This window comes from Xenopus laevis, chromosome 5L, assembly GCF_017654675.1.
Source record: "Xenopus laevis strain J_2021 chromosome 5L, Xenopus_laevis_v10.1, whole genome shotgun sequence".
Classification (NCBI taxonomy): Eukaryota; Metazoa; Chordata; class Amphibia; order Anura; family Pipidae; genus Xenopus; species Xenopus laevis.
The window spans coordinates 41,096,347-41,116,611 of NC_054379.1; the positions used below are offsets into that span (position 1 = coordinate 41,096,347).

Consider the following 20,265-nt stretch of genomic DNA (forward strand, 5'->3'; position numbering starts at 1 on the left):
AATCGCGCAAATTCGCCGCGAATTCGCGCCTGGCGAATAAATTCGCCCATCACTAGTCTTGAATATGCAATTGTTAACACTTTAACTCTCTATGATAGTATTAGATTTGAATAAAACCTTGATGCATCACAGCATTATGTTTGTGTAATCATTTAGTGAAAAGCATAAACAGTAACTTACATGGGGCAGGGACAATGACCGGAACACCAAGCTAGTGCAAAAATTTCATAGGTTTTGATATCGGGTAATGAAGCTCTTTTATCTTTTTCTCCCTTTCAACCTCCTTTTGCTGTAAAAAAAAAAAGTCTTTGTATTAACAAAATTCAGTATTTATTTTCTTTCATAAAAATGTCTCCAATATATTTGACAGGTAAACTATTGCATTCTTGGGTTCTATAGCATATAAAAGTATATAAAATAAAAAATGCATTATTTCCTTCCTCTAATATACAGTACGTGGTATTTGGGAACCTTGAAATGACATGCTTTTGATCACATTCAGTATCGATCATTCTTTTGAGCAGTAATTTTGGTTCCTTGAACTGCTGTCATAGTATCGGAAGACAGATTGCAACAGGTCAATAATTCTCCATCTTTTCTAGAAGATTGTTCTGCTTAAAGTACTGCACCCACGAAATCTAGCCCTGTATGAATGAAAGACACAGATACGACAGCAAACCTGCTGTTCAAAGAAAATGTTCTCCAAGTAATGATGTAGGATAACACTTGGCCGCCTAGATTATTTGCTGCGTAATTAAAAAGAAATACGTGGGCTTTCATCTATGTGTTTCTTTTTTTTCCTGCTGTTTTTCTGGTTGGATTGAACAAAAAATGTTGATATTTTAAAGAAATTAATTTAACTTAATTAAATGAAATCAAAAAGAGGAACACAGACAACTTTTCCTGTGGTGATCTATTGATATGATATAAAGATTGCTGAAGTTAGCTTTCATTAGCATAGGTTTATGACTGGGTTTGGACAAAGCAAATTCTGAATTTAAGAAATCATGTTATAAAAATATAGAAGAATGAGCTGCAAAGTAATATCCAACCAGCACAGAACATTTAGAACACTGTCATATATTGGCTAATTTATCAAGTGTTGGGGAAATGCAGAAGCACTAGTTGTGTCCCCCATGTACATAAAACTTGTGCCTAGTCAGTTACTTAACTACCGAGGAAACACGACTGCATGGGGGCCCAGAAAGGATGTTGTCTACTATGTCCCGTAGCAACACTATTTATTTAATTTTTATTGTTATGGCAGTATGTTACTCTGGAATGACTTGCAAACGGAAGATTTGTAGCAGGCCTCCTCACTCCTCTTGATGCATTGCCCTCCTTAACAATTGTCCATCTTAAGTCAGGTGCAGGTTTTTTTTTTAACTGTTTATTTACTGATTTTTCAAGATTAACATAACAGAAATAAAACAAAACAAGAAAGAAAGAAGAAGTAGGGAAAAAGAGAAAAGCAGACAATCTAGTGTAACGGCTTTATACCCTCTATCACTACATTGGTAAGTTAGGTACACATTATAAAACATGAGGAGTGTTAGTATCAGGACTGAGAATCCATGGTAACCACACATTTATTAATTTGTCTGTGCAACCTCTGGAGACATAGGTGGTAGTATGACTAGGCCTTATTAATAGATTCTTTCAATTCCTCTAGAGTGGGTGTAGTGACTGTTCAATTTAAAAACAAGAAAGAAAGAGAAAATAATAAAGTAGTGGAGAAAAAGATAAAAGCAGACAGGGAAGAGGAGAGAAAGGGGGGCATACATCCAGTGAAAGGGCTATCAGTACATCAGTAAGTCAGGTACACATTATACAATATGGGGACTGTTAGTATTCGGATTAATAATCCACGATAACCATACCTATATTAACTTGTCTGTGCAACCTGAGCAACAAGAAAGAATGAGAAAAAAAAGAAGTAGTTGGGAAAAAGAGAAAAACAGACAGAGGAGAGAAAAGAAAAGAAGGGGGCATAGATCCAGTGTAAGAGATATATCCTCTCATTACATCAGTAAGTCAGGTATACATTATAAACCATGAGGACTGTTAGCATCTGGATTGAGAGCCTACAATAACTATACACCGATGAACACATTGATGATTTGTTTGTTAGCAGGTGGTTCTTATTGTGAGTGTCCACCTTGGTCTTTTGGTTGAATAAACATAGAGCAGATGGTGCTTTACTTAAAAGTTTGCACATTGCTCTTCCCCCCTTGCCTCAGTGACCCGTGGAGTAGGATCAAAATTGTGTTGAAAAGGCAACGGCTCGAAGCAACAGATCACATATACACTGGCCTGATATCGTTGAAAGACAAACTAATACAATATAAAATTATGCATCATATTTACATTACTCCCACACGACTCAAACTGATGGGCCGGATCCCCTGCGACTCCTGTCCCAGGTGTCAACAACAAGCTGCGGATTTCTTCCATTTAATCTGGGAATGCCACTACATATTGGGCTTTTGGACACAAGTCGTGAACTATCTAGCGGACAATCTTGACTTTCCGAGAATAATTTCGCCTACAGTTTGCCTTTTGGGGGTCCTAGAAGAGATAATCCCAGCTAAGTATACTCGAATCTCTTTTCGTATCCTACTCTTTTATGCGAAAAAAACTGTAGCCCTTCACTGGATGGGTCACCTCTCACCCTCTCTTAATGCTTGGATACAACTGGTTAACAAAGCAGTACCCCTATATAAGCTCACCTACGAAGTTAGGGGAACACCAACAAAATTTGATAAAATTTGGGGATTGTGGAATGACATTGACCCGACCCCTCTGTAGCATGTCTTAACCAAGTCCATCTCCTATTATGAAATCCTTCATGGTTAGCTATCCTACATATCCTCGAAGGTCCCAACCTAGCCTTCAGATGTAAAGTTCACCTGAATTTGATAGTGTCCATCTCAACTGCTCGATCTCTGTATTGTGTTATGCTTGGTGATAGCCTGTGCCATGTTTTCATCCTGCCAAACTTGTACAGTTTAGTCTGCGAGTGTACTTATTTGTTGTATGTCTGATTGCTGTGTGTTTAAAAAAAGAAATACATCTTACCTTTAAAAAAAAGAAAAGGCAACGGCTTTGGGGTTATTTACTAAAACTCGAGTTTATTTCATTTTTTATTTAAATAAAGTCAGCCTAACTCCCATCCATGAATTTAACTCATTTATCAATAATACTTCTCAAAAAAGTCAGAGCTAAAAAAAAACGTATCCTCAATTCGAATCGTATGATTGCCTCTCTGAAAACTCGATTTTATTGAATTGTCACCGCCATAACTCGAATGAGGTGGTTACGAGAAAAAATAGGATCAGACAGCTAGAGTTTCTATGGAAACCAGTTATGCTATCTCCTCATTGGCTGTTAGACTGGAGGGTGTGTTTAGTAATCTCAGCTGAGAAGAACTGAGCATGCTCATAAATCAACAGCCAAAGCTGTTGTACCTTGTAGGCAAGTTGCGTTATTAAGAAACAAAGTCATATTAGTCCAATGTGTTAGTAGGGTCTTGGTAGGGCTTTATAAATGATGACAAAACTGATGGGCTCTGAAAGTCTTGGGGCTTCTGTGGAGCTGGGCAGAGAGTTAAGTTGGCTAAACAGTTAAACAGATATAGATTGTTTACCTGAGTAAACAGCTATAGCAGCTCTTTCTGTTTGTTTAGGATAGCAGCTGCCATATTAGCTTGGTGTGACATCACTTCCTGCCTGAGTCTCTCCTTGCTCACTCATAGCTCTGGGCTCAGATTACAGCAGGGTGGGGAGGGGGAGAGGGAGAGAGGAGCAAACTGAGCATGCTCAAGCACTAGCACTGGAGGTTTATGCTGAAAACAGGAAGTCTGATACAGAAGCCCATGTATACACAATAGAAGGAAAGAAATGCTGTGTTTCTATAGACACAGGAGCATTACGTTGAAGGTTTACTGGTGTATTTATATAGACCTTTCTGATAAAGCTTACTTAAAGGGATCCGGTCATCGGAAAACATGTTTTTTTCAAAACGCAACAGTTAATAGTGCTACTCCAGCAGAATTCTGCACTGAAATCCATTTCTCAAAAGAGCAAACAGATTTTTTTTATATTCAATTTTGAAATCTGACATGGGGCTAGACATTTTGTCAATTTCCCAGCTGCCCCTGGTCATGTGACTTGTGCCTGCACTTTAGGAGAGAAATGCTTTCTGGCAGGCTGCTGTTTTTCCTTCTCAATGTAACTGAATGTGTCTCAGGGAGACATGGGTTTTTACTATTGAGTGTTGTTCTTAGATCTACCAGGCAGCTGTTATCTTGTGTTAGGGAGCTGTTATCTGGTTACCTTCCCATTGTTCTTTTGTTTGGCTGCTGGGGGGGGGGGGAGGGGGCTGATATTACTCCAACTTGCAGTATAGCAGTAAAGAGTGATTGAAGTTTATCAGAGCACAAGTCACATGACTTGAGGCAGCTGGAAAATTGACAATGTTGACAAAATTGAATATAAAAAAATCTGTTTGCTCTTTTGAGAAATGGATTTCAGTGCAGAATTCTGCTGGAGCAGCACTATTAACTGATTCATTTTGAAAAAATTTTTTTCCCATGACAGTATCCCGTTAATTTTAGCCTTTCCTTCTCCTTTAACTACTGTATGCCCTTCCTGTATAGTCAGCTTACCCTAAGGTAAGGTCTGGATATGTGGGGAGGTGTGACAGAGTGTCACCCAATGTCCACTTGGTTTGAATGGGATATTTTGAAAGCTGCTTGAATTTTCCACCCACCTAGTTATCAGTGGAAGAAATTGTGCCAGAGTAGAAGAAGAGGGGAAACTGCGAGCAGCAGGTGGGTGAGAGAGGGTGCTTGGGGGGGGGGAGTTGAGCAGGCCCTGTGAATTTACCCTTTCCAAGGGTTGCAGACTCTAACTAGTGTTAGTATCTACTCTAGTATTAAAAGTCTAACAGGGGAATGTAATAAAAGTCACAAAAAGCAAAACAATTCGCACCAATAAGACTAAAAATCCACATCTCACAATGTAATATTGTTCCTTAAACTGTTATTGCATTGCGAATTTTAATTGCGCATTGCGAATTTTAATTGCGCACTCATAAGAAGTGCTTGAAGGTGTCGTAATCTTTTGGAGCAAACATAACTACTTTTTCAGTAAGAAGTTTTATTACATTGACTGTGCATTGGCGCAAACTATAAAATACGCAAACGGTCTTTCACTGTCGGAAGTGGTTGCTAAACAGTTTCCGGGCTCGCAAAAGCTATATTAAATTCGCACAAAGCAAAATTTGTTCGCGCAAAGGCATAACTTTTCGCATTGCGAATAGTTTTTCCGTTAGCGATTTTTTTTACATTCCCCCGTAAGGAGGTTATGTAATAAAAGGCCCTAAGTTTGCCCAGGAGCAGTAACCCATGGCAACCAATCAGCAGGAAGCATTTACTGGTCACCTGTTGGAAAGCAAATAACTTATTGGTTGCTCTGTGTTACTGCTCCTGGGCAAACAAACGGGGGAATGTAATAAAAATCGCTAACGGAAAAACTATTCGCACTGCGAAAAGTTATGCCTTTGCGCGAACAAATTTTGCTTTGTGCGAATTTAATATAGCTTTTGCGAGCCCGGAAACTGTTTAGCGACCACTTCCGACAGTGAAAGACCGTTTGCGAATTTTAAAGTTTGCGCCAATGCGCAGTCAATGTAATAAAACTTCTTACTGAAAAAGTCGTTTGCTTGCTCCAAAAGATTACGACACCTTCAAGCACTTCTTATGAGTGCGCAATTAAAATTCGCAATGCGCAATTAAAATTCGCAATGCAATAACAGTTTAAGGAACAATATTACATTGCGAGATGTGGATTTTTAGTCTTATTGGTGCGAATTGTTTTGTTCTTTGCGACTTTTATTACATTCCCCTGTTAGTGCCTTTTAAAAAGCTAAAAATAGAAAATCAATGTTAATTGCAATAGTACTCAGAGATTCACTATGGGTAAGTGTACATTAAGGGGGTTACTGTATTTATCATAGGTCGAATTTTAGAGTTATGTGAGCTTTTTTAAACCTCAAATGAACTCAAAACTCAAATGGTTTCTTGTTTGAGAAAAAACTTGAATGGACAAAACTCAAACCAGTGAGTTCGGGGTTAACAACCTGAAAACTGTAATTGATCGATATTTCGGCAAAAAAAAAACTTAAAACACTCTAAATGATCGAGTTTTTGAGCAAAAGCCACCGAAAAAAACTCAAACATCATAAAGGCTATTAACATTTTCAAATGGTTTAAGGGACCTCTGCCATAGACTTCTACCTGACGTCGACAGGTTTTAGATGGTGTATCAACCTATTTGCAGGGCCGGGGGATAATAAATCTTGAAAAATTCAAGTTTTTTAAAAAATAAAAAAAAAATTCAAGTTTTAATCTGAAAAATCAATTGTTGACTCAAAAATAACCTCAAAAACTTGAATGTTTGTGGAAAACACAGCACGAACCGTAATAAATCTGCCATCAAATTATTTGAGTTGAACTATTCCATAAGTTCCTTCTTTAGAAAGTGTTTCATTTTGCATATCAGAGTTTAAGTCATGGGAGCTGGCAGGGGCAATATTAGAAGGCCCTGGGCATTGGTACGACCTTGGGTACAGCGCAAACTCCTACATCTCTTTAACTACATACAAGGGTCCTTGGGTGTCAAGTGGGAGTTTAGGCAAGGCCAAATACAATATATATTACATCCCATTAGGAAGGTTTTTATTGTCTGCAAGGAGTCTACAGTGGTGCAATAGCTTTTGACAAAGAAACAGAGAAGTCTGGCACATTTGTGGGATGTTGTTTATCTCATATGCTTAGCATGGCTTTAAACTTTAATCAATCATATATCACAGTAGCTGCTTTGTGCGGGCCTCTATCTGAGCTTTTATTTAAGGAGATCAGTCACCCTATTGAGATCTGTCACCCTAGAATTGTGTCCTATTAAATTGTATCATTTCTGTGCCATCCAAGGATTCTCTTCTTTATCTCTGTATTGTAATGACGGCATTTATTGGCGGTTTAGGCTTATCTGAACAGATGTGATTTCTAAGAGAGCATGGCAGTTTCTAATGCTGCTTACTGCACACGTATTCATCAGACGCTGTGGTGGTGGAAATTGCATGTGTGTGTGGGGGGGGGAGTTGTGTTAAAGTTACAGCAGTGGTTGGAAGGTAGTAAAATATTCTTGTCCTGCCATTTTCACTTTGTTCTGCACAAACACCTTCAAACTATCAACAGCACCTATATAAATAGGGATCATTTCCGAATGCAAGTGCAGACTACTGGGTCCCCCTGCATCAATAGGCACACTAACGGAGTAAGAGGCGGAACTGACATGGTAGACTTCAACTAGGGGCACATTTACTAAGGGTCAAATTTCAAAGTGGTAAAACTTCGAAATTCGACCATCGAAAATTCGATAGTCAAAGTTTTTTTTAATTAAATTTAGCCGTTTTAGATCGAATTCGAATCGTTTAATCAAACGTAGAAATTGTTTGATTCGAACAATTTAATCGATCGATGGAACGATTTTCAAAAAAAAAAACTTTGATTTCTAAAAACTAAGCCAAATACTGCCTATAGGTTCTAGGAGGTCCCCATAGGCTAACATAGCAATTCGGCAGGTTGAAGGTGATTTTTGGCCTATTCAATGGTCGAAGTACCCAAAAATTACTTCAAAGTTTTTGAATTCGAAAATTCACTTCGAATTCACTTCGACCCTTAGTAAATGGGCCCCCAGTGTTAATCTAACTGTTATGGTTAAAGGGAATGGTTCACCTTTTAGTTAACTTCATTTTTTCTTTTTTTATAGTTTTTGAATTATTTGCCAAATGGTGATCACTGACCCCATCCAAAAACAAATGGTCTATACGGCTACAAATGTATTGTTATTGCTACTTTTTATAACTCATCTTTCGATTCAGGCCTCTCCTATTCATGTTATTCAAATCAGTGCATGGTTGCTAGGGTAATTTGGACCCTAACAATCAGCACTTCTTAAAAGTTTGCAATGCGCAATTAAGATTCACAATGCAATAAAAGACTAATGAAGAATACTACATTGCGACATGCAAATATATATATATATATATATATATATATATATATATATATATATATATATATATATATATTGATTCCCAAAAGCAGTGGGTGAAATAATAATATTGTTATGTATTCATCTATATGTTTCGTAGGGACCAGCACTCTCTTGCATTAGATTTAAAACAACAAAATGTCTTTATTTTACATAGCACTTGTGTCCAAACTTTAGGTCCACTTTGGGACCTTTATCAAGCATTTTTATATAAATATATAATCTATAAACCCATAGTTAAGGAGCATCATTATTTTGACCCAGCATGTCATTCGCCTACATGGCTTCAGTAAACTAGCAAAAGGGTAGGACACTGTCCGGTTATGGTCTTAAAGAAGAAGGAAATCTACTGAGGCAGTTGATTGCCAATATATTAGCCACAATAATGCAAGCTAGAATGCTATATCTATTCTGTAGAATTCTTTACCATACCAGTTAAAACGGTCTAGAAGCTCTCTGTTTGTTTAGGATAGCAGCTGCCATATTAGCTTGGTGTGACATTACTTCTCCCTGCTCACTCATAGCTCTGGGCTCAGAGCAGCAGGGAGGAGCAAACTGAGCATGCTCATGCCGAGCCCTGGAGGTTTAAGCTTAAAGCAGGAAGTCTGATACAGAAGCCCATGTGTACACAATATAAGGAAAGAAATGCTGTGTTTCTTTTGACAGAGGAGCATTATGTTGAAGGTTTACTGGTATATTTAGGTGGACCTTTCTGTTAAAGCTTACTTAGTTTTAGCCTTTCCTTCTCCTTTAACTTGCAAGACAGAGGCTTGGGCTAATAGAAAAATGTTTGACCTTAGTGGGTAGGACTAAAGCTACAAATTTTAGCTGGTCGGGCCGGGATAGACCGGAGGAGCCTGGTTATGGCAAAATGTGGTGAAGAGATGAGTCAGGTAAAGTATGTGCCTTACATAAGTTTTGAACACTAGGAAAACTAGAGAGATTTTTAGGGTCATTTACATAGAGACTACAGAGATTATTAGGGTAATTTACAGAGAGCCTAGATGCAAGCACCAGATCACAAAAGGGGTTCAAAAGTATGCCCTTCAGTGGTCATTCTAAAAAACTCAAATCTGGGGCCTGGCTGCTCTCGCAAACCTAACACCATATTGGAAATAGAGTAAGCAATAATTATAGGGCTCCGCTGCAGAGGGAAGCCTACCCCCTGCCCCTCCTGCTAAATGTAGGCAGTACTGTATTCATGAGGGGGATGAAGGCCTCTGCAGAGCCATGCATCAACTTTTTAGGGAGCAACAAAAAAAAAATGTTGGATTGCACACTTTGTACTCTGCCCTCCACTTAATAAATGTGACCTCATATGTGGTTTGCAATTGTGGAGTCATTGGGGCAAAAGAACGAAGTCCTGGCATGAGTATATACAGGATGACATGCCAGATTTTCATGTGTTATATAATATGGAATCTGGCCATTTGTATATCTGAGCCAGTGCTTATGGCTTAGCAGCTTATGGTCTACTGTGGCTGCATTAATAAATATCTAACTACTACATAATACTGCATTTGTGATGGTGTCTTCACGATGGACTGAAACAGGTCACAGCACAATTAACAGTAGCTAAAAGTCTAACATTGATATGTTTCAACGCTTGGTGACAAATGGTTAACGTCTGTGTTACAGTTTTATTATTGATTACGTAGGCATAATATACTGTATAAACCTTGTCCTCCTCTGGCCTAGAATATTAATACAGAGTATAATTGGACAAGGCACTATATATTTTTTTAAATGCAGTGCCCACAACATTATTTTTAAGTTCTTTGTTTGCAGATTTGATGTTTATTTAGATAAAGGGTTAAATAATAAAGAACATTTTCTGTTTTTGCTTATCTGACACAGCTGTCAAGTGAATAATAAAAAGCTGAAAATCATCAATTACCACAAGCTGCGAAGGTGTTAGTGCACGTGTTACCCTCTCAACTACTGCAGTACTTGAAACATTTTATTCTGTGACCTTGTTAGCATGCATGCCAGAGATGCTGCCACTGGAATTTAGCTATGAAGGCTGAGGAGTGCAGATTATATAAATAATATGGCAGGACCCCTGCCCTCCTACTAATGACAAATGAAATACCCAGCTGGAAGGTTTGTTATCACAGCTTTATATTGAAGTATTTCTGTCTGATCATATTCCTTTAAATGTACAGTAGCACTGTCATGATTATTAAATTTAGAATGCTGATCATTTGTTCTATATTAGTTACAATCACTAGAGTCTGTATGGCCTCCTGTTCAATAAATGGTAGATAGAAGTATTCAAAGCTTTTTCTTCATTGTTATACTGCAGGTATCTATCTATCTATCTATCTATCTATCATCTATTTATTCCGTATCACCTGCTGGAGAGATCTAACCAAATCAAAACAGTTTGCATGCACAGGATTATCATCAGGGTCGGACTGGGCCGGAGGGACACTGGGAAGAAACCCGGTGGGCCCCGGCCCTCGTGAGCCCCTGCCATCCAGACCTGCTCCCCATATCTGCTGGCCCCCAAAAGAAAACAATGTGCAGCACACGACGGCATGCACATGGGGACCCTGGAAGTTTGGAACCCTGTGGGCCACCAATGCTCCAGTCTGACCCTGATTATCATACAGAAGCATACATGCCATTTGTATTGTTTGTGTGGTTGCACATGGACCATTTGTTGGGGATCCTTGGGGAGCAGATGCCTTTTAAGGCACTAATATCATTACCGTGGCCCACTGAAGTAGGATCCTTGCACTTCTTAATCACATATTTGTGTATATTAGTGGTATCTGATAGAACATTCAGGTATGATTAGGGAAAAACCCCAACCCATCTCCTCTCAACTATAAAATCCCCCTATACTGCAGCCTATGCAGCCTGGGAAAAGGACTTACCTGAGAATGATGATGATTATGACTGGGATGAAGCAACAAAAAGGGCCTATCCACCAGAAAGACATAGGACTAAATTAAAAAATAGCGGGAAAAAAATGAGAATAAATGTAGACCTGCTGTTTCCAACACACACCACCAACCAGACTAAACTCCACTGAAGATTTGGTCAGATGGTGTAGGATCGACGGATAGCATCCTACAAATTGGATGTCAAAATATAATGGGACTGATATAAAAATCTGATGTAACTACATGGAAAATTTTCCATCTTGCACAACACTCTTGTTGGAAGCGAACACTGCGTCTTCATCTAACAAGATAAAATCTGATGGTGTCCTGCCGACTTTTTTTCCCCATTGAATCTCATGCAGTTGCATGGTGTTGCATGGCAAAATCTGTCCCAGAAAATCTAATAAAAATCTCCCTTTTAGTCTTACCCTTATACAGTTAAAAATTTTGCATAGGCTTCACCTAAATCCTCTTCAGTTATAGAGTATGGGCAGTCAAGACTAATCCCATTGCCCCAAATGAAAGGCGAATTACCTCCACCTAACATGGCTATGCCCAAAAATTATAACTTTCTGGGAGCAGGTCCTAAACTATATTCAGGAAAATCCATTCCTACCTAACATACCTCTAACATACCTACACCCAAGGTGTATCTGTTTGACCCCTAAATCCTCAATGAGAATACTCTTTCACAATCTTTTGTTCTATGCCATGAAATGTATTCTTTCACATTGGATAGCACAATTCCCCCCAACGCTTGCTGACTGGGTAAACATAATAAACTTTATACTCTCTCCACTGCAAGGCCCACCCTCAAAAATATGATAAGGTGTGGAGCATTTGGATTTGGGCTACTACCTAGACAGCTAGACAGACCCAGTTGGACACTATCATGGAGTAGGCCACTTATCTGGTACTAAAGGTACTTGCTTTAACAGTGTGTCTCAGAATAATGATGCAGACAGAACCAATGTTTGTATTTGTTTTGTTTTTTTTAAATGTTATATACAATCAAAATAAAAATCTTTTTAAAAATTATACAAGTTTCCTTGTAGTATATAGTACCATATTTCTTTCTTTCTCATTATTGATTGCTTTATATCCTTCCCAGATCCCCTTCCCATGCTGGTGGCCAAGAGATGTTAAATGAAAACATTTAATTTTGTCTACCAGTATATACTACACTTGTCTTGCAGATGCTATGTATTTAAAGGAAAACTAAACCTTAATAGGAATATGGCTAGAAATTTGCCCAAGTTACTTTATCAGCCTCAAGGTTCAGAATCTCTATCCCAATAATGAGGCAGGCTTTCAAATTTGTGCACATGTGCTCACCATCTTGGATTGTGTTAGGGGTGTCCGTGACACTGCACATGTTAAGTGTGTTCTGGGCAGCTGTTGGGAAGCTAAGGTTTGCCTTCATATATACTTATGGTGCCCGGGCTGATTATTACATTTTGAAGCAAACTATACCGATCTCTGAGCTGCCATGAAATGAGAATCTGAATTAATTACTAATCAGCCTTTCTTATTCTATATATAAAGTATATTGTGAGTTTGTCACTAAGCTCGGGCCCAGAACAAATGCAAAAAAAAGATGGAGAGCTACAGGGGGCATTATCTAAGGCACAAATATTCACAGCTAAAGGGCTGGTGTAGATATTCAAAACATAATGTACAGCATTCTATCCTACATCTTTATATTTAGTTCTCCTTTAATGGCTCCTTGTTTAATGTTTATGCCACTTTCATTAATTAATAATGTTAATGTATTGTTGGGGGAGAAGTCTGCAACAGACCTAAATGACCACCTCATTTTGTAGCCCCTGCACCAGGGAGACAAAAAACACAGAATCTACAGACCTCCTTCAATTATGTTAGGAAGATAAAGAAAATGTAGAGAGAAGAAATTCAATTAAAAGGGCATTAAAATGTGTGATATTACATATATTCTGATGAAATGGACAATGATGTCTTCATTTGATGGGCCCCCAGGCTAATGATTATTTTAACCTGGTGTCTCGCAAGGGGCTCAGACACAATCCAGCTCAAGGTCTCTATGCAATTTTCATTCAGCTTACTACAGCTCAGAATACTGCAGTGCAGGAGATCTGGTTAAAAACGATGTTCAGCTAGCATTTACACATTAAGAGCATTTTACAAAATGTGTTTTTGTAAAAACTTGTTGTTTGTTGGCTTACTTTGGATAATTTGTTCCCACTTGTAGCCTGCTGTAGGAGAGATGGATCAAATCCACAAATAAACACATATTTCAACTGAATAACTATATTTGATGGGTAAGGGGCATTATCCGTGCCTTACTTTGTCCCTGCAGTTCACTATATGCACAGGTCACAAGTGCAGTCGCACCTAAATGGACAGAAATGTTGAGCCTATTGACACCATTTATTAAGGTTACTTGCATCCAAACATGCTTCTTGCCATTATATGCATTCTGCCACTTCTGATTGCACTTTGGGCCTGGTAAATTAATGCCCCTTCCAGTATCCAGTGTAGGGACCCATAGGGTTAATGCTTTTCTATGTCTTTAAATGCCTACACTTACTTGTTCTCTAGTTGCTGGGCAAAAGCCCATGTATCTACTTTAGCTTATTAGCATAATGTGTACAGTGTATCATGGGCCCAGAGACTGATGATAAGTTCCTGCCACACTACAGTATAGTGTTGGGCAGAGGGTGGAGCTTTCTCTTTCCCTGCCATTCAGGAGGGAGTGAATGTGGATGTGCTGGGAGCCTGGAGCTTAGGCCTCTGTAAAGGAAAGGCCCATGGGAGGGGAGGCTCTTGGTGAAAGCAGGGATACAGGGACCCTGTGAATGAGGGGTAGTCAGGACCGGGTAGTTCTCTGTAACAGCACTTTCTAGGAAAGTGAGGCAGATAGAAGTAGTTTAGCAAGAGCAGCCTGGCTCCAAATAGGAGGGATAGTAAGGGGGGGGGGGGGGTAACTCTCCCCTCAGGCAAGACTGGCCTGTAGTGTAGGGATCACAGCCTGATAGGGGATTAGGTTCAGTGATTTCCTGATCCACCGTTTGGGGATCCAGGTCACGGTACAGAGATCATGAGGGTGCATCCATGTATCCATGTAATCCATGTAATATGCTATCTCCACAAGGTGCTGGCTCTGAAATGCTGTGATGTTACCTGACATGTGATATGGATACCTCGGAGATTTGTGAGTATCAAAACCCTGATTTGTGCTTTAAGAGAATAAAAGCCTGTTGCTTTCATAAAGCAAAGGCCCATCCTGTGGAGAGAGGGTCAAATGTAACAAGTGCTCTGCCTGTTTCTTAGCCGGACAAGGGAACAAATTTACTAAAGGGTGAAGTGGCCGTTGAAAATTCATCAATTTACTAAAAGGCTAGAGGACAATTCGCTAGCGAAAGAGCTCAGTGCTAACGAAGTTTTGAGCCCTTCCACCAGGCAATTTTTCAGATGAACTATTGTTACTCAGCAAATTCATCAAAGTGCAAAGTTTCCATTACGTTACCCTTTTCACCAGGTTCTGCTTTGCCAGGTTATAGCTGGCGAACTGATAAGATGCCACATTAGGGTGGGTCCATGTTTAGGACATTAGAGGATCACTTTTGTCTTTATTTTGCTTCCTTGGACATTTTTTTAATAAATGTGCACTATTTAAATTGCCCTAAGCATAGGGTGTTAAAGTTTCACTAGGAAGAAAGAAACGCTAGCGAAAGTTTGTCATCATTCTTCTACCGAGACGTAACTTCGCATTGTGATAAATAAGTGAATACGCTACGAATTAATGTCTGATGAAGTTGCACAAATTATGGCAGAACCTTCATAGGTGAAAATTCGCCCTTTAGTAAATTTGCCCACGGTCTAGCTTAGCCTAGATGGGGTTACACCAGCTTTCATTAAATGTCATTTTTGATGATGTCCCAACTGCTATTAATTAGACTAATAGCAGTTGGTACTGATCAATATACAAGGAAATGTTTGCTGAACAGTTTCTATCCATTTTCTTGCTACTACTGTAAAATGTTTTATTTGTATATATCCACTTTATATTCATTAATATGTATATATTCATAAGTTTGCAAAGACAAGCATATATTCAGCTCTGCAGTTTGCATTCTGGTTGCTAGGGTCCAAATTACCATAGCAACCATACACTGATTTGAATTAGAGACTGAAATATGAATAGGAGAGGATCTGAACAGAAAGATGAGTAATAAAAAGTAGCAAAAACTTTACATTTCTAGTCTTACATAGCATTTTTTTTAGATGGGGTCAGTGACGAGTAGTGATGGGCGAATTTATTCGCCAGACGCGAATTTGCGGCGAATTTGCGCGATTCGCCGCCAGCGAATAAATTCGCGAAAAGCCAGGGAAAATTCGCGGCAAAAATTCGCCGGCGTCAAAAAAAAAATTTCCGAAAAAACGGACGCCGCGTCAAACACGGGCCGGCGATTTCGCGATTTTTTCGCTGTTTCGCAAAATTCGTGAATTTTTCGGCGAAGCGAAACGGCGCAAATTCGCCCATCACTAGTGACGAGTCAGAGGGCTGCATATAAGTCAAAAATTATAAACAAAAAAAATGAAGGGCAATTGAAAAGTTGCTCTGAATTAGCAATTCTATAACATACAAAAGTTAATTTAAACCTTTAAGTGCCACCGAACGTAGAATCTACGTTCTGTGGATAAAAGTACCCAAGTGCTACAAAATGTAGATTCTACATTCTGCTGCACTTACAGGAGTGGTTAGTGTTACACTTACACACAGAAACACACACTTATTCCACTGATACACACTTACATTCACACTTACACACAGGGTCGGACTGGCCAGGCGGGACACTGTGAAAAAACCCGGTGGGGCCCGGCCCTCATGGGCCCCCACCGGGCCAGACCCCTTCTCCCAATCTCCTGACCCTAATAAAAATTGCGGCGACGAACAGCGCTGTTTGCACTAGGGGGTTCGGAGGACAGCAGCCCTGGAAAGGATTCCCGGTGGGCCCCACAGTCTGACCCTGCTCACACACACAAACATTTTTGGGGATCAGGGGTCACACCCACCCACACATAACATGCAATTTTGCGAATTATACACACATACAGCTTTTTTTTGTTCTTATCGCATTTCCTTATGCCACCCTCATTTAGGATGCTTTTACTTGGTACGTAATGATACATGGGCGATATGATGTTGGAAAGTTGAAGCTTTGTGGCAATTTTCAATTTCATCAAAGCCACTAATTTTCGGAAAGCCTTGTGACTCATTAGTTTGGAGCAGAAAGGCATAGGTACCCACTTAAGATTCAGCAGAATGTGTACTTTCCAAGAATATATGGTTTTTGGGGTAAACAAAAAATTCTGTGTTTTTCCCCTGCAAAAAATGCAGTCAATGCTTTGATTTTTTTATTAGCTGAAGTGACCCACAGGAATATTTATATGCGATAACTTCATTTTGGGGCCTCTAAATGCCAGATACTTTGGTAAACCTATGCACAATGGGCATCAAACTGTTTGGAGGACCGCTGGCAATCATATTTAGGGTGCATATTTATGATGCTGCAAGTTGAAGCTTTGAGGCAATTTTCAAGTATTTCATCAAACCATCAATTTTGGGAAAGCCTTGCAACTCAGTAGTTTGGAGCAGAAAGGCATGGGTACCCATTTTAGATAGAATGTGTACTTTCCAAAAACATATGGTTTTGGGGGTAAACATATATTTCTGTGTTTTTACCCCACAAAAAATGCAGTCAGTGTGTTGATTTTTCATTAGCTGAAGTGACCCACAGGACTATTTGTATGCACTTACTACATTTTGGGGCCTCTAAATGCACGCCGCGCTTCGTTTTCCGAAGTTGCCTCACTAGGAAACTTCAGACGACTTTGGAAAACGAATCGTTGCGTGTGCGACTTTTCATTATAGCGGATGGGAAGACACACAAAGGCAGTTCGGGGAGATAGTCGCCCAGAAGAAGAGGCCCGAATCTCCTCGTGTGGACTAACCCTAAGTCTTACTTATGTCAAAAAAAAAATGTTATGTAAAGCATGGTAGTTTTTGACATTGTTGAAGTACTTTCAGGACATGCACTAGATTGAAGTGCTTGGAAATTATGTCATAAGTCATAAATTGGGTAAAAGCGTTGGTCTGTTTGGCCAGCAAGCTAAAAGATGTTCTTTATTCCAAACACAATAGCTTTATTGTATCTCTTCCACTGCCATCAAAACCGATTTCCGTATTCCTCACCCATATATACTCCCTTGGCCTCTACTAAAAGACAGCTTTGATCTACGTTGTACATTATTTCCTATACAATCCATTAGTCTGACAGCACACAAATTACATGTCATTGTTTTAAGCCACCTGCTTTAGATCTCCAGATAGCTAATAGTCTATTTCATTCCTGTCAATGAAAGGCTAAAAGATTGTTTGCTGAGCACAAATATTTAATATGCACTGACTTTCTTTAATGTTACCCTCTTCCATCTGTATAATTTCACATGACAGTTTATATATCCAGCGCCATACTTTTTTTCTTTATTCAGTAAAAGGTTTTATTAAGCTTCTTGCAATTTACTTGTTTGTGCCAAATCATGAATTATAATCTATATGAAAATTCTCTATAACCAATTGGGTTTATGGTGCCTCAATATAATAAACCCCTGATTTAGTGGGAAATTGTAGGGAATTACATATTCCTCTTGCGCCAGACTTGCTATAGAGTGCAATAGAGTAGATAGGAGTTCCTCAAACTTTAGTTGAAAATTTTTCTAAGTCCCAAAAAACGCTGGCATCTTTTCCTTTTTCAGGGTGATAGGCTGCTAAAGAGCGTACAAATTTTTTGGGGTAACCCGCATCCCCCATAGATTTCCTAACATATGGCACATAAACTATACACTGGGCTCATGTGTAGGGCAATATAACAACTCTATTTTCTTTTATTAAGCTTCCCTGGGCTTGTGTAGTGTAATGTATTTGCTGCAACAGATACGTCCATTCAACTTTAACTTCCTGCCGTATGCAAATTAGCCAACACTAGCGCAACTTCGATCTGCTTGCCGAATTAACGCTAGCGCAACTTCGCCAGCGTTCGGCGCCCTGCATGTTAGTGAATTAGCGTTGTCTGAGCGAATTTTTGCCTGGCGCTGCCTGAAAACCCATCGCTGGCGAATTTTCGCAGCTTAGTGAATTTGCCCCCATGGCTCATTCACTAACTGCAGACACAGTATGCAAAGGACTTTAGGATGCATTTGCCATGTTTTTTGCCCACAATGCAGGATTTTCCCCCCAATAGTAACAAACTGATGCTCACACTGCGATAGAAGTCGGAGCCAATTGTGGCAGCTGTCTGGCAGCTGTAATTTTTTATGACACAGAATGCAGAATCTGCAAAGTGACTATTGGATTTACAATAGGAGTCATGAGGAAGGCAATGGGGCAATTGTATGAAACAGACGTGGGGAAATCTTAACTTCTTAAACGAACAGTTCAGTGTAAAAATAAAAACTGGGTAAATAGATAGGATATGCAAAATAAAAAATGTTTCTAATATAGTTAGTTAGCCAGAAATGTAATGTATAAAGGCTGGAGTGACTGGATGTCTACCATAACAGAACAAAGCCCAACTTCCTGCTTTTCAGCTCTATAACTCTGAGTTAGTCAGTGACTTTAAGGGGGGTCACATGGGACATAACTGTTCAGTGAGTTTGCAATTGATCCTCAGTATTCAGCTCAGATTCAAAAGCAACAGTTGTGGCCCCCCCTCAAATCACTGATTGGTTGCTGCCTGCTAACCAATCAGTGGAAACCAAGAGAACTTGTGTTCTGGCTATTATGTTACACATCCAGTCACTCCAGCCTTTATACATTACATTTTTGGCTAACTAACTATATTAGAAACATTTTTTATTTTGCATATCCTATCTATTTATCCAGTTTTTATTTTTACAATGAACAATTCCTTTAACATTGACACCATTCATTACAGGTATTTGCATCCAAAGCCAATCCTTGGAACATCTGTTCACTTGGCACCAGTGGTACATCCCCTGTTGCAACTACTGATGCTTGAGAACCCTGGGAAGGTGAAGGTCGCAGCAGGTAGGGATGATTTAAGATGCCAATGGGCCCAGGATAAAGATCTCATTGGTGGGCCTCCTATGGCCAATTACCCTTAAAGTGGTGGTTCACCTTTAAAGGGGATCTATCGCGAAAATGAAAATTTTAATATATGGGTCATCTTGCTGAAATAAGAAACTTTCTAAATATAATCAATTAAAAATAAGTACCATTTATAGAATAATCAAATTAATCTTCACTCATCTCCTCTGAGCAACCTGTCTCTCTTCATTCAGTCTTTATACAGTAGGTGGAGTCAGTTTTTAATTGACAGTTAGGTCTAATACATCCATTGGGTGGGTTGCACCCTTAACCCAAGTGCTCACTCTTTAAAAATATCCGTCTCTGATGGAAATTCTGTTTCTCTGTGTGCAGGGTGTTTTGTTACCTATTGTTTGTGCTGGTTATTTGAGTTATTCTGCTAAGAAAGGGAGCCCCCATAAAGACATATTAGACCTACCTGTCAATCAAAATCTGACCCAGACCTCAGCATGAAGAGTGACAGGTTGCGGAGAGTGAGATCCTGAAGCGGAACTTGATTATTTCTTAAACACTACAGAATTTGTAATTAATTGTATTTAGAAAGTGTCTCATTTCAGTGAGATGAAGCTTATAATACATTTTAATTTTTGTGATAGTTCCCCTTTAAGCTAACTTTTAGGGGCATATTTATCAAAGTTTGAAGTTCGAAGTTAAAAAAACTTCGAACTTCGAATTCAAAAAGACCAACCGAATGGAGGTCGAAGTTTTATGGGTTCAAAGTGGGCCGAATTCGGCCTACTTCGAATCGTACGATCGTACTTCGAATCGTACGATCGTACTTCGAATCGTACGATCGTACTTCAATCTAAGTTTTTTTAACTTCGACCTTCAATCTCACAAACTCCCCCGATTGCCTCCATACCGGTTCTAGGAAGTCCCCCAAAAACAGCACTTCGGCAGCTTTAAGTTGGCAAATAGTCGAAGTTTTTGAAGAGACAGTACTTAAAAAAATTAGATCTTCGAATTTCGAAGTGTTTTCAAATTCGAATCAAAGTTGGACCATTCCCTAGTCAAAGTACCCAAAAATTACTTCGCAATTTGAAGTTTTTTACTTCGAAAATTCACTTCGACCTTTGATAAATCTGCCCCTTAGTATGTTATACAATGG

The 20,265-nt window shown here is 39.2% G+C and overlaps 1 long non-coding RNA gene across 1 annotated transcript in view; it reads right to left on the reverse strand.

The window, feature by feature from the left end:
* Positions 1–159: 159 nt before the first annotated feature.
* Positions 160–20,265, reverse strand: part of LOC108716642 — a 63,009-nt gene continuing 42,903 nt past the window's right edge. Inside the window, exon 9 of the long non-coding RNA XR_001935720.2 lies at positions 160–289. This is a non-coding gene — a long non-coding RNA (uncharacterized LOC108716642). The remainder of the gene's footprint in view (positions 290–20,265) is intronic.